Raw genomic sequence first — 19,564 nt, 5'->3', positions numbered from 1 at the left:
TAAATATTTTGCAAGTGTATCAAAAATATTTATTTTGAATATTTGAATAAATAATTTAAGCTGAGGAATAAGTAAATATGACAAAAACATTACTGTTTAAAGCAATAAAATGTTGGATTATAAAGGTGGCTGAAAATAAATGACACTCAAAATATATACATGTGTGCATATGTATATGTGTATGCATATATATGTGTATGCATATATGTGTGTACGTATACTCTTACTCTTTCTCTTTTACTTGTTTCAGTCATTTGACTGCAGCCATACTGGAGCACCATCTTTAGTCGAGCAAATCGACCCCGGAACTTATTCTTTGTAAGCCCAGTACTTATTCTATCGGTCACTTTTTGCCGAACCGCTAGGTGACGGGGACATAAACACACCAGCATCGGTTGTCAAGCGATGGTGGGGGCACAAACACAGACACACAAACATACACACACACATATATATATATATATATATATATACATATATACGACAGGCTTCTTTCAGTTTCCGTCTACCAAATCCACTCACACGGCATTGGTCGGCCCGAGGCTATAGCAGAAGACACTTGCCCAAGATGCCACGCAGTGGGACTGAACCCGGAACCATGTGGTTGGTAAGCAAGTTACTTACCACACAGCCACTCCTACACCTGTGTATGTAAGTATGTATGTATGTATGTATGTACACACACAGTCATACACATACACACACACGCATATATGTATGTGTGTGTATATATATATATAGGTGCAGGCGTGGTTGTGGGGTAAGAAGCTACTTCCCACTGGGTTCAGTCCCACAGCATGGCAAATGTCTTCTGCTACTGCCTTCGTGCCAAACAAAGACTTTTGAGCAGATTTGGTAGATGGAAACTGAAAGAAACTTGTATGTATATGTATCTATGTGTGTGTGTGTGTTTGTGTCTGTGTCTGTCTGCCTCCCCCCATGACCACTTGATAACTGGTGTTGGTGTGTTTGTGTCCCTCTAACTTAGTGGTGCAGCAAAAGAGACTGATAGAATAAGTACTAGGCTTAAAAAATATTTACTGGTGTCGATTTGTTTGACTGAACTCTCTCAAGGGGATGCTCCCACATGGCCATAGTCAAATGCTTAAAACAAGTAAAAGAATAAAGAATACACACACACACACACACACATACATATTCACAGACATGACAGAAGTAAAGAGACACTCTTATAATCATTAAAATTTATTCAAATCTGAAATTTATCAAATTATTTTTTTAATTGTTATAATGTGAATATTTAATATTTAGTAGACATGCCCTTTGCATTTTTCAATGCAATGACCCTACTAGGAATGTAACTGATCAGATGACGAATATTCTCTTGCAGAATTTTTTGCCAAGTTCCATGCAGTAATCTCCAAATATCTGGCTTTGAAGATGCTTTTTTGTTCTTTTTATGAAGTGTCCTGTCTGTTATGTCCCGGGGGTGTCCAATAGGGTTCATATCTGACGACTGGCTTGGCCAAGAAAGTTTTTTAATGCCATTCTCATTCAACAAATCTTGAGTTATTTTAGCCATATGACAAGGAACCCCATCTTCCATAAATAAAGATGATTATTCAATTCCCCTGCAGATCTGCATGGCTTGAAGCATAAGTGTCAAATTAATGCTGTAACTTCCATAGGAGCGATCAGGTCACTTTGTAGCATATGATGTTTGTGTACTGCCACATGTATTTCTTATTTTCAGACTAAAAATCGACTTGCACACTTTTCCATATATTGTACACATTAAATTACCTGATCTAGGAGAGCAGATATTTCTTGTAGTTGATCTTTCAAGGGACTTCAAATGGTTGGCATTACCAGCCTAAAAATGGAATATATGATCACACATTTCTGATGCAAGTGCTTTATGTTCTCATTGAGATTTCGATGACAGCCTTTCCAAAACCTTGTGCTCAAGGCTACCCTCTTCAAAAGTTTCACAATTTTCCCCAATGAGTTTCCTCCACTAGCTCTTCCCAGTTCTTTATATCGATTTGCAGTTCCTTCAGTTTGCCTTTTATGCAATCTTTGTCTTTGTACTTTTATCTTAGTTTATGATGCAGTTACTTACTAGTGTTCAGCTTACCACAGAACAAATGCTTTGAAAATCTATTGTCTTTAGCACGTACAACATGGCCTGCTCAATGCATCTGTATGTACATGTATATGCATATATATGTGTGTGTATACACACATTCACACACACATGTGAGTAGGACAGGTTTCTGAAATATGTAATGCAACTATTATTATATTAAACATATAGTAACCCTCTACTTGATATCATTGTTTTGATATTTTATTCAATACAATATACGATTTTTAAAATTGTCTGCTACTACACTCTATTCTTCAAGTACTGCAATTGTATTGAACTTCCTCAAAGTCTACTTACATAAAAGAATACTTGCTTTAAGCAAAATGCCAGAATTTTACTCTTGAAAACTGAATAAATATTTGCATTGAAGATCTTTTCAGATTTCTGATATCATTGTTGTTTATATTTTTGTGGTTATATGCAAACATACATACATGCATATGTATAAGTATGTGTAATATATATATATACATACATAATATATATATACACACACACACACACACACACATATATATATATATATATATATACATATATATACACACATATATATATATTAAGTATATATATATATATATAAGTATGTGTATATATATATATATATACATACATATATATACACACACACACATATATTATATATATATATATATATATATATATATATATATATATATATATATATATATACAGGATGTGGTGAATATATTGCCATCTAAATTATGCAAAAATGAAAATAACACTGACATCTCATTTTAACAGATATATTTGCCAAAATTACATAAAAGTATCTTGAAATACTAAAGAGGAAATTTATTCAATAAAACAGCCATTGGCTTCAACCACAGCCTCCAAATGACTTCGGAATCTCCTACAACTCTTCTAGATGGTCTCCTTGTTTAAGTCGGTGAATGCTGCCATAATCTTTAGCTTCAGTTCATCTTTTGTGTTACAAGGAGTTTTGTTGGTCTCTTGCTCCACTGTGCTCCACACATAATTATGAATAGTGTTGCAGTCGGATGAGTTAGATTGCCAGATGTTAGGGTGATGTGGTAGCAGAAATTGTCTTACAGCTATGACTGGGTTCTCTTGCTTGTGTGGCATGGTGCAGAATCTTGTTGCCAGACAGAAGGATCTTCCAGCAGCCACACCTCTTGACCCAGGGCAGCTCTACCTCTTCCAGGCACTTGATGTAGGCCTCCATGTTGAGTCTGAGGCTGTGTGATATGAATGGAGGCATAACGTTTCCATCACTAGTGATCACTCCAAACATCATGATGTTGACTAGGTATTTGATATTTGTCACTCTTGGTACATATTTTGGGGACATGGCAAGCCAGTGTTTGTTCTGTGTGTTCATCATCTGTTCGTATTGGAGCCTCTGGCACCAATGCCAAGCTGTACAGCATATTGTTTCCAAATATCTGGTGGAGTGAATTGTGTCATGGTATTTTTTGTCCTCACAGATGGTGCCCAAATGACCCTACAATACTGTGTAGTCAGCAAAATCAAAAACAACTAGGAACATGCTCAAAATTAAAAATATAAAATGGTGACAATCTTCCCACAACACCCTGTGTACATATTTATATATGTATATATACACATACATACATACATATATATATATATATAGATATATATATATAGATATATATATATATATATATATATATGTATATATATATACTTATATAGATATATACCCAATGATATATTATCATTGTTATTTCAATGGCAAACAATTTTCTACCATATCTTCTTTGCATCAATTTTTGTAAAAATCTATATAGACTAAACTGATTGCAATGGTAGCAGCGGGGGGTCATATTTGTTTTAATCTATTTTGCTTTTGTGTTTGTGTTGAATGATTATTTTTAATGTGAAATTGTGTGACACAAAAAATTTGTTTTATCTCAAGAGAAGCATTTTGCTATGAACCACACACATACTGGTTCTGTTTCACTCTTTATTAAAGTTACTCGACTATTTAACCTTTTAACCAATTAGCTAATCAACTGCTTGATTAATTTTTCAATCAATCAATCAATCAGCTATGTTTATCTAAGTCCTTTTGTTGTTGTTTGTGACCTTATCAACTGACATGCCCTCGATACTCCAGGTCTGTTTGTCTCGTAGTTTACAGATTCTATATTTATATTTACGGGAATGCGTGTGAAAAGGAGAGACAGAAGAAGAGAGAGAGAAGTAGGAGAGTGATAGAGATTGAACCTGTGTGTTTGTGTATATCACTCTGTGCTTACACATGATATGTCTTCTGTAAGAGGTGTAAGTGTATAATTTTTCTTATTTACTTTTCCTATAGTGCAGGCATGGCCGTGTGGTAAGAAGCTTGCTTCCCAACCACATGGTTAGGAGTTCAGTCCCACTGTGTAGCACTTTTGACAAATATCTTCACTATATCCTCAGGTGAGTGGATTTGAACCTTGTGAGTGGATTTGATTGACACAAACTGAAAGAAACTTATTGTATAAATATGTGTATATATACATATACATATATATATATATATATATATATGAAAAAACAAGTCAAAAATAGAAAATGCTAAGATGATTTTATAGTGAATCTTTCAGTACCGGTTTCGGTCATTTTGAGACCTTTTCAACTGTAACGATTAAATAATTAAATTTAGAAAAATTAGAAGAAAAGTTTTTTTAAAAGAATATTTCTGTAGTAGTGTTCTGTAGTAGTTTAATTATTTAATCGTTACAGTTGAAAAGGTCTCAAAATGACCGAAACCGGCACTGAAAGATTCACTATAAAATCATCTTAGCATTTTCTATTTTTGACTTGTTTTTTCATATATATCAACTCGTGTGTTTCTTTCCACCCTTATACATATATATATATATATATATATATATATATATATATATTTTAAACAAGTAACTGCACTCCTAGAATTTTGGACTTGTGCCTATTTTAACAATGATAAAACCAAACTGCTAGATGCTTGGTCAGATACCATGAGTGAAACACCATAGTTTCACATTATCAAGCTATGAATTGACCAATCAGTGTGGGCTGCAGCATGATATGGTTTTCTTGAAAGTCCTTCTTGCTTTTCTAATCATAGAGTGTTGTAGGTAGCTGAATTACATGTACCTTCATTCATGCTATACAGACAGTTCTGGGTTCATGCACAGATACTCCAGGCTCTCAGACAGACCCATTCTTAACATTAACACGTTTGTCTCATAAGTAACTTCTATGGATGCAGTGTAGTTTTTCTCTCTCTCAGTTGGCAATTATTACAGTGTTCATTGTAAATAACCGACACCATATACATTTATGTTCAGCAATAGCTCTTCTGTTAAAGGTTCATGAGTTTTCTTCAGTTATTATTCATGCAGCCAATGAAATATATCTTCATTTCCCTGCTACTCAAGTGACAAGCAACCAGTGATGCTATGTTAGAAACAGTTGGATTGCTTGAATTGTTAAGGCATTACACAAAATGTCTACTTTAGAATTAGCTCCAGGATTTTACATTCTCATTTCAAATTCCACTTAAATCTACTTTAAATTCTTCAGGTGTCAATGATAGGAATTGTTTCGATTTTTAGGGCCCACTTTCAAGTTACCACTATTTCCAGATCTTTGTATTTTGAAATTTTTCTGTTTCTTTTAGAGAAACATTGTCACCTGTTGGTACAGATACAACGATTAGGCAATATTATCATTGTTATTATTGTTATTATTGTTATTATTATTATTATTATTATATTATTATTATTATTATTATTATTATCATTATTACTATCCTCTTTCAATTCGTTTCCATTTCTTGCCGAGTGTCTTCCCAACACCTAGGGTAAAGAAACTCACTGTATACATTGGTAAGCTATTAAAATAAGCACACCGCATTGTTCATTTTCAAAGTCATGTGATGGAATAAAAGGGAAAAAAACATAGGAAGGAAGAAAAAAAGAAGAAAAAATGAAAATAAAGGAAAGCAAAGAAAATGAGGGGGGAGGAAACGAAAGAAAATTCACAGTGACAATGCACTGTGATGTACTAATATATATATATATATATATATACACACACATACATATATGTGTGTGTGTGTGTATGTGTATGATTGTGTGTGTACATACATGCATACATACATACGTACGTACACATATATATGCATACACATATACATATGCGTGTGATGTACCAATTAAGTCAATCTGTTGCACTTCCTGCATGGATAGTAAGCCAGGGATCATCCTCAAATAATTTTCAGATCCCTTTTTGATCATTCCAAGTACTCCTACAATCACTGGTATTGTAACCATTTTGAAATGCAACATTTTTCCGATTTCAGTCAGCAAATCTTTATATTTTCTGAGCCTATCAAATTCTTTTGCCAAGATATTATGATCACAAGGTATGTTCATGTCAATCAATAACCAGATTTTATTTTTTGGTCTTTCACAACAATATCTGGTTTATTAGCTTTGCTGGTCCGGTATGTATTTACTGGAAAGTTCCGAAGAATTGTTACATTTCCCTCTCAGTTACAGCCTTAGGATGGTGCTTGTACCATTTGTTAGCAGTTTTGATTTTATAATGCCGACATTATCCAGAGTAGATATTGGCCAAGTCTGTCATGTCAAGATTTATATTCTACTGGTGCTACAACCTCACAGCCAAAGATTAGGTGGTCCACTGTTTCAATTTCATATTTGCAGTATCAACAGTTTGGTTCTACTCCATTTTTCATCATGTTTCTTTGGTAATTCCGAATCAATAATAACTGATCTTGAGCAGCTAAGATAAAGCCTTCACTCTCTGCCTATCATCATTATTATTATTATTATTATTATTATTATTATTATTATTATTATCATTATTATTATTATCATTATTATTATTATTATTATTATTATTGTGACTATTTCAGGGGTAAGAATATGTTTGTATGTAAATGTGAATGTATTTGTGTGTGTGTGTGTGTGTATGTCTCTGTGTTTGTATATATATATATGTGTGTGTGTGTGTGTGTGTGTGCGTCTATATTTATGTATATGTGTGGGTATTTGTGTGTTCTTTCTAAGTCAATTGTATCATCAAACATCTCCCAATCAACTTATACTTCCTCAAGCTAAAAGTCAACTTATATAATGTCATGCAAAAAAACACTATTACCTCCTAATAGCTCATCACACTGATGAAAATATAATTTCTTTGAGTGTTTCCAGGATTTGGTTTCTCTCAGAAATAATGTTATTTAAACAATTTGTAAAGAGAAACAGACATGTGCAATTGCAGAGTTACATTAGAATAACCTTCTTATGCATACACACTGAAATTGGCTTGCTAAGTCTCGAAGCAACAAAAGTCTATGACCCAATCAAAAACATCAAAGCTGTTACAGATGCTACTACTGCTGCTTCTACTGCTAACAACAACAATATCGACAACAACAACAATATCGACAACAACATAAATATCAAAACAGCAAAACCAATTGTTTCTAATTTTGGTATAAAGCCTGCAATAGTGAAGAGAGTTAAGTTAGTAAATTACATTGACTCAATATTTAAGCTGCTATTTAATTCTATGGACTCCAGAGGGATCAAAGAACAAGTTTATTTGGTTAAGACTTAATTTTATGTTGCAAAGAGCCAGGACAAATACTGCGAAGTATTTTGTCTGAAAATCTAACGATTCATCCAATGGGGTTCTGATATCGCTTTTGGCTAAAGGAAAGGTGAAATGTACTAATGCTAGCACTTGGCTGGTGCTTTATTATCCTGACTGCAGAAGGATAAAAGCAAAGTTGACCTTAGCAAGGAGTTGAACATAGAAATTAAGTGGTTATAACTAAATCCTGCAAAACAATTAGTCCTCCACGGCATCTGTTGTTCAATTCACCTGCAATAACTTGCAGTAAAATTAAGAGAAACAAATGAGTGAAGGTCAACAGAAATTCACATCAAACTTTAATTAGTCCATGTACATCTTTATTTAACTTGTGATTAGATATGTATTTCATTTTTATTTATAGCATTCATCAAATAAGTTCCAGTGTACAAATTAAAGCTATGCTTAGCTGAGGAGGTCTGATAAGACTGGAACATATCCAGAGTTGTGACTTCTTTTACCAAAGACAAAACTTACTTCTGACTCACTTATCATTTTTCGTTTTTCATAACTCGCTTTTCATTTTTAGTCATCTGCTTTTTGAAGTTATTTCCTGTGTGTCTGGTACACACAGGAAAGTATCATTAAACTGGCTGATTTTTTTTCTCGTTATCAATGATGAAATTTTCATTCATGAACATCTTTATTATCATCATCCTTTTATTATGTCCGATTTTCCATGCTGGCATGGTTTGCATGAGTCATTGCAATTTGAATCAGTTGTTATTTAGAAGGGCCAAGGGTCACATCTCATTCATAGTTCTTCCATTTCTCGCCAAGTGTTTTCCGTACACCTAGGGCAGAGAAGCTCATTGTATGCATTCCCAAATTACACACGCAAATTCACAGGTAAAATATGTATTTAAAAAATTAATAAATAAATAAATTCATGAATGGATGATATTTTCACAGGGATAATGCTCTTCTCAGTACATGAGTCATTCCAGTTAACATGATTTTTGCACTTCCTGTAAGGATGGTAAGCCTGGTATCATTTTCAAATAGGTTTCAGTACCTTTTTTCTATCATTCCTAGAGACCCTACAATCTTCTGGTACTGTAGTCGCCTTGAGATGCCACATTTTTTCAGTTTCTATTAGCAAGTATATATTTACTGATCTTGTCAAATTCTTTTGCTGCTATATTGTGATTGCAAGGAATACTCATATCAATTAATAAACACATCCTTTTTGTCTGATCTTTTATAATAATATCCGGTTTATTAGCTTTTATTTTCTGATCTTTTATAATAACATCCGGTTTATTAGCTTTTTTTATTATTATTATTATTATTATTATTATTACTATTACTATTACTATTATTATTATTATTATTATTCAGTAGTTTTATTTTTATAGTGTGCTTTCACTTCACTACCGAGCACAGCTCTGTGTGCCTTGGGTATGGGCTGTGATTTGTTGTGATGCTCTGATGGTTATTGTATGGAAAGTGTTCTGCGTAGTATGTGTGCAGTGCCTAGTAGTGCAATTTTCTGTATGTTATATGTGTTTGTAAGTCCTGGTGTTTTTGTTATGTATTTGTCTGAATATTTTTTTATCATGCCTAATGCACCTACTATGATAGGAATTGTTTCTGTTTTTAGATTCCACATTCTGGTTACCTCTATTTCCAGGTCTTTGTATTTTGAAAGTTTCTCCATTTCTTTTAGAGACACATTGTCATCTGCCGGTATTGATACATCAATTAGAAAGTATTTTTTGTTTCATGATCTCTGACAACTATATCTGGTCTGTTGGCCTTAATTTCTCTATCTGTGTGTATCGGCATATCCCAGAGTATGGTTGCTTTCTCGTTTTCTGTGACCTTTTCTGGTGTGTGTCTATACCATCTTTTTTCTGTTGTTATTCCATAATGTTGGCATAGCTTCCAGTGTATGTAGGTTCCAACTCTGTCATGTCTGTGAATTATTATTATTATTATTATTATTATTATTATTATTATTGTTATTGTTATTTAAAACAATTTGGTTTAGCTACTTGAGACTTAAAGCTTCATAGGCTCCTAATAGAAACCAAGCTTGTTCAGACTCAAAATACTGGTAATCTGAACCTGAACGGGCTAGGTTTCTTTAAGACATTTATGAAACTTTAAGTCACATTGGAGCCAAATCAAACTGCTTTAAATAATAATATACGTAGCTCCAACTTAATGTGTTGAGTGCCTTTTCTTTCCTTTGTTTACTCACAGACACACATGTGTGTGTGTGTGTGTGTGTGTGTGTGTGTGTGTGTGTGTGTGTGTGTGCATGTGTGTGTGTGTGTATTTTTCGTTGATATGTAGAATGTGCCAACGTAAACCAGTCATTATATTCTTAACCAAGCAAGACTGATGAGTGACAGAAAGAGGAAAGTCTCAGAATAAATACTCTCTTGTGTTTGGTTGCTTCCTTAATGTTCTGGTTCTGAATTCCACTGTGGTCAACTGCTTTGGCTATTAGCATTTCAGTCTCAGTAAAATAATCAAGTTCAGATCAAGTGTATTTAATCATCTATTGACTCACCCAAACTGTTGACTTGTACACGGGTAAGAAATTATTATCTTGATCACGCACATGAAAATAAGAATAAAGTTTCTTGCTTTTCAGTTGTGCTGACTGAGTTTGATTGTTTCAGAACTTTTAGTAAAAGATTGTTGAGCGTATCAAACACTACCAACTGTTATTCAAGAAATTTGTACAGTCATTTACATTATATTGATTGTCTATCCAGAACAATCATTTCACAATTTTAAAATGAAGGTTATTTTTACGAAAGTGTATGACAGTTATTTGGCACCCAGGTTTCTCTAGTTAGTGGTTACAAACAAGAAGAAAATATATTCTCATCAGATCTTGTCTATAGAATAAAACATACTTTATTTTCATATAAATTTTTTATGTGAAAATGTTTGTTAAAGCAGTTGTTATATCTTTGGAGTTTCATTTTTGCCAATATGAAGTACAAGCAGAGGTTCTGTTTTCATTTCTTTTAAATATTATTAGTCAATTAATGAATTAATTAATCAATTAACATATAGCTTCCTTGATTAGCTATTCAATCGATCATTGATCAATGGACCAGTTATTTTGCTGGGGTCCTTTTCTTATCATCTACAACCTCACAATGCCCCTGTTAGGAGACAATAAGCTAGACTTGGGATAACATGGCATGTCACTGATAAAGTCATTAATGACAAGGAAAAATTTCTAACACATCATCATATTGATTTGCCGATTGAACAAATAGCCAAGCAATCAATTAGTTTATTGGTTAATTAGTTAACTATTTCATCATCATCTTCATCATCATTATCATCCACAGCAGCAGCACTTTTCTATGCTTGTATGGATTGGCTTGAAAATTTTTTAAGGTGGATTTTCTGTGGCTGGATGCCCTTCCTACCATCAACCCTCACCTGTTTCCAAGTAAAATAATGGTTGTTCCAAGGCGAGGCATACCATGGAAAATTGGGAAAGAAGGAGGCTATTTACATGACAATAGCACTCAACTTTCATGCAATGTCAAGACAAGGAATCACTCTCATGCACATTACATACAAACACACACAATGTGAAATGTATATATATATATATATATATATATATATATATCCTTAAATCCTTAAAAATGTTTTAGCCCGAAGGCCTCGGCCATGCTGGGGCACCACCACTGAATGAGCTACACTAATATGTGAATCCACCTCTGATACGTGGCACTTGGTCAACAAGGGAGTTCAATGCCGCTGCCCGCATCTGTGTCTCCTGTCATGAGGTAGGTTCATCTTGGACCCCCGACAAGAAGAGATCCAGTTTAGTTTTAAAGAAACCCACATCCACATCCAATATATATATATATTGTTGTTGGCATCCTTTTTGTCTTAGGAGACAATGGAGTTACACATAAAATAATCTAGTCCAGTTTTTACATTTCATGTCCTCATACATCTCCTACTGTGGCTGTGTAGTCCTATCCTGGACAAACACTTCCTCTGGCAGGTGCCACAAATGTAGCGAAGACTTTGCCTGGCTGGTTGTAATGTCATAGTTTCTTGTTGACGTCTTTACATATATATAGTTGAAATTAATAGAAAAAGAAAAGACGAAGACACGTGTATGAGCAACAAGCAGGTGTATTAGTTTGACACTTGGGAAAATATATAAGTTGTTTATGTTTTGAGCCTGTGCTCTTCAACAGAAAATAATAAGGGAAAATAAACAAAGAGAGAATGTAAAAAAGCTGTAGATTTAGTGGTCAAGCATGGTGAATGATTAGAAAGAAAGCTTGAGAGAAGTGGCTGGAAGAAAGGGAGATAATAAAGTGCTGGTGATCCAAAATGAAGGTGCACATGTGTGTGTGTATGTGAGAATGGTGTGTGTGAAAAAAATATATACACATACACACATGCACATATATATGTATGTGTGTGTGTATATATATATATATATATATATACATATATATATACAGATATATATACAGATATATATATATATATATACATATACACACACACCCACAAATATATATATATATACATATATATATATATATATATATACATACATATATATATATATATATATATATATATATATATATAGAGAGAGAGAGAGAGAGAGAGAGAGAGAGAGAGAGATAGATCGATATATGACAGGCTTCTTTCAGTTTCTTTTACTCCATACAAAATCCATTCAGAAGGGTATTAATGGCTTGGTCTATAGTAAAAGATAAAAATACTTGTTGAAGATGCCACACAGTGGGACTCACCCGCCAACCCTCTACCTGCCAATGTTTGCATCTTTGACTAATAATAACAGAAAGAAGTGAAGTAGAACATACATTTCTTATCGACACGAAATCTCCCTCGCAAGTCACTAGAATATCTATTTCATTTTACCTTTATTTTTACCTTTATTCTATATTTCCATGTTTGTACATTGAGTTACTACAGGTTCAAATGCCACTGAGTGTGTAATGCCTATAACACCAATTCAATTATCACTCCGAGCCATTTTAATTTCACAACATTTTCATTTTTATATACTATTAGTAGGTATGAATGTTGCAAATCTCCATCCCATGCTGTCTCTTGAATATTTTTAGTCTTCAGCATCATTGCAGGAAACAATTAATAAATTGAAAATTTCTTCACAAAAGAATTTTCTTTCATCCACTTTATTTTATAATACTATATCTTGAGGTTGTGACTGACAATAGTAGCTGGTTCATTTGTTTTGTTCTGTTGTCTTCGATGGTTTTTTTTCCTTTTACCATTTCTTCTAACTTGTATTAAATGCATTAAATATATGCACATTTTTATGTATATGACTTTCATTTCATACAAGAGAAGGTACATGTATATATATGTGTGCATATGTATGTGCACATGCATTTACAATATATATGTGTTATATATGTATATAGATATATACATATTCATATATATATATATATATATATATATATATATATTTGTGTGTGCGTGCTTGTATAAATATATATATATATATGTATATATACATACTTAACATTATAGATTGTATGTGAGTGAAGGTGAAAGCATTTATATCTAAATACATAATATACATACATATATATGTGTGTGTGTGTATATATATGTATATATATATTTATATATATATATATATATATATATATATATATATATATATATGTATATATTATGTATATTTATATATATGTATATATATATATGTATATATATATATTAAAACTTTGTAACATACCAGCATGAGAAGAAATTTAGCAAAAAATAAACTGAAATATATCAATGTATATAAGTTGAATTTTCATGAGAATCGATAATAAGTTTTCAAACCATGCCTTGTAAATTCAAATTGACAGTTAGTTGAATATTATCCCACAAATGTCAATGAATGAATTCAGTAACCTCTCTCTCTCTCCCCCTCTCTATCTCTCTCTATTTTCTCTGTCTCTGTCTCTCTCTCTCTCTCTCTCACGCACATACATTTGCATAGACACAGAGATGTACACACACCCACACTCACCATCTTAACTTCTTTACCTCACCTGCCCACGAATTCAAAACAACTATACAGAAAAATAAAGTGGACACCTCCATCCCACGACATCTCAGAAAACAAAAATATGAATACTAAATAAAAGAGAAAGAACTGTAAAAGAACTACGCCAGGATATAAAGAATACTTAATAATAATGGCTACTTATAAGGATATCTGAATGATATTTTGGATTTCTATACATTAGGGATTATGTAAGCTACAGAAAGTTCAAAATTATTTCTCACTCTTGAAAAAGTTTACCAAATTTTGGTAAATACATGTTAGATTACTGTTTCAGTGTTTTTATATATTTTTTTCTTTATCAGTATTTATCTGCTCCATTTTTTTAGATTTCCATGAAACACATTTAAAGATAAAAGTATTTTATTTATTTGCATATCTCTTGCGTATGTGTTTGCATGTGAAAGATGTATCCCAATGGAAACTTTCTAACCTGTTAAATGTTAGAACCAAGGAAATACTGCTTGACTACATAATAGTATATGCATATATATATATAGACAGATATATATATATATATATATATGTATATATATATATACAGAGAGTGAGAGAGAGAGAGGGAGAGAGAGAGAAAGATAAGTTTCTTTATGGGCCACACAGGGCTGCACACAGATGGGACAAGTTACAAGGTAGAGCTTTTCTTTTGGGGGATGAAAAAAACAAAATACATAATAAAAAAAAAGGGGGTGGCGTAGGTTTTCGATCAAGAGGGATCGTAAAAGGGAAAAAAATAAATAAATAAATAAATAAAATAAAAAATAAAAAAAGAAAAGAAAAAAGAAAAGAAAAGGAAAAGGAGCAAAAGAAAAGAGAAATGAAAAAGAAGAAAAAAGGGGAAAAAAAGGGGAAGAGGAAAAAAAAAAGATCAATAGGGATCATGTGTTATGATATATGGTGTAAAGGGGAAAGCAAGTAAGGTTTACCCGTGGGAAGAAAAGCCTGCGAAAAAGACCACGGTAACCTTGGTCAATATTGTTATATGTTACCACATTTGTTTGCAAGTGGGTAACCCTCTGTTTTCAATTTCTGGGTTCATAGGATTATGCTCAAGGTGGCTTCGTCATTCATATGTGCCATCCTTGCTACATTCATCCATCTTTTTTTAAAACATTCGCTAGACAAAACTTGCCTCTCTACTCTCACTTTCCTTTTCAAGTGGTACTTGAAGAAGTTGATGAGAGATTGACCAGAGAGGAAAGTGTTTGTCTCCAATCCTTTCAGACGCGTCCACCAGATACATTCTTTCGCCATAGCCACAAGGATGATGAAAATAGCTCTTCCTTCCCGTTTGAAGGAAGGAGGCGTGGCAATATTGACGATAGACTCAGCTGATAAACTGACTCGTCCCACACATGACAGCAGTTGTTCGACATAAGCCCACAGGTCGGAAATTGTTGGACACTGCACGAGTGCGTGCAGAATGGTTTCATTGCTCTGACCGCATCTCGGGCAGGTCGGCCCCGTGTTTCTTGAGCCGTGTCTGTAGAGCTTATCCCGAACGGGTAGCACTTCTAGGTAGCACTGCCAGGCCAGGGATCTCTGGAAGTTGTCCATGGGCCCTGGCCCGAAAGTCATCCTGAACAGGTGGGTCAGGTACTCCTCGTCGACGTCCAGGTTCGCCCCGAGCTCGTCGTCGTACCTCCCCTCCACTAATCCCTATAGAATGCTTTGGTTGTGTTGAAGTCACTCAAGGTCGACCCAGGACGGCAGAGTTGCTTGAGAGTTGCTTGAGAGCAACGCGACACTCGCGGTGCCATTCGCCCTTCCTCGAAGAGAGAGAAAGATAGATAAATAAATAGATAGATAGATAGATAGATAGATAGATAGATAGATAGATAGATAGATAGATAGATAGATAGATAGATAGATAGATGTAGGTATATATACATATATACACTTGATTTCAACTTGAAAAAATTATCCAACGAAGCTCTCAATTCTGCATCAGTATTGAAGGAAATTCTGCACATAGCATTTGAAAGAGATCGAAAGAGGTGGAAATCTATTGGTGCCAAATCAGGAAAGTACAGCAGGTATGCTAGCACTTCCCAGCCATGGCTTCCTTGGTCATATTGGCATTTTGAGGATGGACGTTGTCATGCAGGAGAAGAACTCCATGCTGCCAATTAGCTCTTTTCTCTTCAATATTCGTATTGAGTCATCCCATCTGTTAAACATAGAGATCCACGTTGACCACTTCATTCCCTTCAAGAAATTGATAATGGATATTCCCTTCCCAGTTCCACCATATGCACGACATCGTTTTACGTGGATGAAGATCTTGTTTCATGCACGGTGTCGATTGTTTACCGGGGCTAAGCCATTCCCTATGCTGCTTCATATTGATGTACAGGCACCATTTTTCGCCGCCAGTAATGATTCGGTAAAAAATCATTGCTTGTGTCCATGAGGTGAGTGGTGACAAGCAAGCAAACCAGTGGAGATTGTGGCTCATTTGAGGTCAAAATTTCCATTTTTCAACTTGGCATACCAATCACAAGCGGGTCTTTCAGTTATGGCACCCTTTCCATACACAGCACCAATTTCGCGAGCAGCTTTTGTGGCCTTAGAATCTCGATTAAAAGCAAAAAGAAGGAAAGGTCAAAAATGCTCGTTTTTCTTAACTTGACATTCCATTTTAATGATCTGAAAATAAACAAAACTTAACTAAAACTAACAAGAAAAAAAAAAAAATTCAAAATGATTCAAAACTAGAATTCTCATAAACAAATAGATTTCAAAATCTAAAAAGGCAATAAATTCCAAATATTAAAAAAACGGCGTGAACTTAGTTGCCAACCCAATATATATATGTATGTATGTATGTATGTATGTATGTATGTATGTATGTATGTATGTATGTATATATTCTTGATGGACACAGACAAGTCTATGACAGGTGCAGGCACAGTTGTGACAGGTCCAAGTATGGCTGTATGGTTAGGAATTTTGTTCCCCAAGTACATGGTTTCAGGTTCAGTTCCATTGCACAGCAGCTTGGAGAAATGCTTTCTTGAATTGCCTCAGGCCAAGCAAAGCCTTGTGAGTTAATATGATCAATGGAAACGAAATGAAGCCTGTCATATAAATATATGTGTGTTTCAGTGTGTTTTATGTGTGTTTGTGCTGCCTTGTGGTGTCAATTGCTTGAAGGACTTAGAGAACTATTTCTTTACTCAGTCACAGGTGAGGGTAATGACAGGTAGGGCATCTACTCATAGAAAATGTGTCCCAACCAATCTCATTTGACTCTTGCCAGCATAGGAAAGTGAATATAAATATTGACAACACAACATATATTCCCTTAAAGTATGTATACACTCTAATAGTGATCAACAGCACTTCTTAAATCTTACACAACCAAATGAAAGATGTATCAATTGTTAGGTGGGTTTGGCTTGTAAACATACTTGTGAGAATTTGTGTGTATGTGTGTGTGTGTGTGCACATGTCCACTTATCCATTACTATACATATGTACGCACTTATACACACATATGTATTTGTAGGTGCATATCAATATATGTGTGTGCAGACATATAAGGAGTCCCCCTTTGGTCATGAATGACCATGGGATTGCACCTAGAAAGTTACCCTCCAAGGCACAAGTCCAGGCAAGGTCGTTTATGGAAGACCAGCAGTCGCCATGCATAGCAGCCTCTCCTTTCCACACCACCAAGAGAAAGGCAAAGGCCAATACAGCTTAGCACCACCGATGTCACAACTCATTTCTACAGCTGAGTGAACAGGAGCAACGTGAAATAAAGTGTTTTGCTCAAGAACGCAACACGCAGCTCGATTCGTGACTCAAACTCATAACCTCATGGTCATAGGCTTGACACTCTAACCACTGAGCCATGCACCTTCACAACAGATATTTAGATGTATGTGTATATGATTGTGTGCACGGATGTATGCTTGGACATGCATGTATTTGTTTACTTCTGCATAGGCATTTGTGTGATGTCCCTGTTGGCATTTCTCCTCTCAATAAATTATCCCCTCATTTGGCAGGTACCATCAAAGATGAAGAATAAAATATTCCTTACTTGAAAAACAGATAAGTGTTAATGTCAGGAGGAGTATCTAGCTGTTGAAAGTACTTTTACAGCATAGAATATAAACATTTGAGAGGCAGGATGTTCTCAGTGGGCAGCTTTTGATATTTCAACAATTTCAGGCTGGGAAATGGAGTGGAGACTTTGCAGGCAAATGCTTTGTTTTTCTGCTGTAGCATGCAAATTTGAAACCAATGCTAAGAATTAGTAGAGAAACTTGAAACTTGAAAGCAATGCTATCTAAGAATTAGTAGAATGTTATGAGTATTAACCCTTCTGATACCGAACCACCTGAGACCATCCTCAGGGTCTATGACATAAACTTATGGTTCTAAACGGTCTAAATTACAATTTTCCATCAAAATTTTATGCTGACTTGCTCCAAACCTCCGGCTTAATAATGAGAAAGTAATTTTATGAAATACTTCATTGTTTCAAAAGTTAATTGAAATAAAGGCAGCATATGTTGACCAAAATATAGTAACGAAAGAGTTAAAGTGTTTATGATACCTATGGATTCTTGGGGTATGGTATCTAAATAATGATCTGAAACTTCTTGCAATATTGGTGATATAACAATCACACACATATCTATAAACATATGTGTATACATACATACATACATACATACATACATTCACACATGCATACATACATGCACACACATGCACATATGTTAGTGTGTTTCACTCTTGATTATAAGATTGTGGTTTCAATTCCTACAGCAGGTGATGCATTGTGATATTGAGTAGAACACTTTATTTCACTTTGCACCAGTCCAACCAGGTGGCAAAAATTGATAATCTGGTCCTATCGAGTGGGGTAATCTATGTGCCACAAAATCTGGGAAACCAGTCATATGACCCTGTCTTCAGTAGGACCTTTGATCCCTTTTGTTTTATATATCTGTGTGTGTATGTGTGTGTGTAGTTGAGTTACCTTTGTAGTTACCTTTACTAATGCTGTTGCATACATTTGTTTTGATAGAGTCCAGTATATGACTTACATAATTGTAGTAACACTTCATCAATAGAATATCATCATACCATATGCAATAATGACAATTGCATTGGTGAAATGTTTATACAAATACATTTGTTGTGTCATGTATGACATCTAAATAATTAAATGAAATGATAAAAATAGTTGTGACCAATGGTAAATTAAGAATTTCTCACATTCTCACTTTAAGCATTGAATTCTATCTGAATACTGGTCCTCTTGATTTTTTGAATTGCCTACTACAGCAGAATTGAGATCCTAAAACCAAGGTCCTACATAACAAGCATAGGTATGTGTGCTAATGCCACATAAAAAACACTGGAGTTGGTGTCAAGTAAAATGCACTGATAATGGTGCCATGTGAAAAGCAATCAGTACACTCTGTGAAATGGTTTGCATTAGGAAGGGCATCCAGCCATAGAAACCAAACCAAAATAAACTATGGAACCTACTGTGTCTTCTGGTCATGCCAGTTGCTGTCAAGCCATCCGACCCATGCCAGCATGAAAAATGGATATTAAGTGATGATGATGATGGTGGTGATGGTGGTGATGATGATGATGATGATGATGATGATGATGATGAGGAGGAGGAGGAGGAGGAGGAGGAGGGGAGGATGGTGGAGGGGAGATCTTACTGCAGAAGTTTAATATCAGCATTACAA

Source organism: Octopus sinensis, linkage group LG4 (assembly GCF_006345805.1).
Source record: "Octopus sinensis linkage group LG4, ASM634580v1, whole genome shotgun sequence".
NCBI classification, from domain to species: Eukaryota; Metazoa; Mollusca; class Cephalopoda; order Octopoda; family Octopodidae; genus Octopus; species Octopus sinensis.
This window is presented reverse-complemented; position numbering follows the sequence as displayed.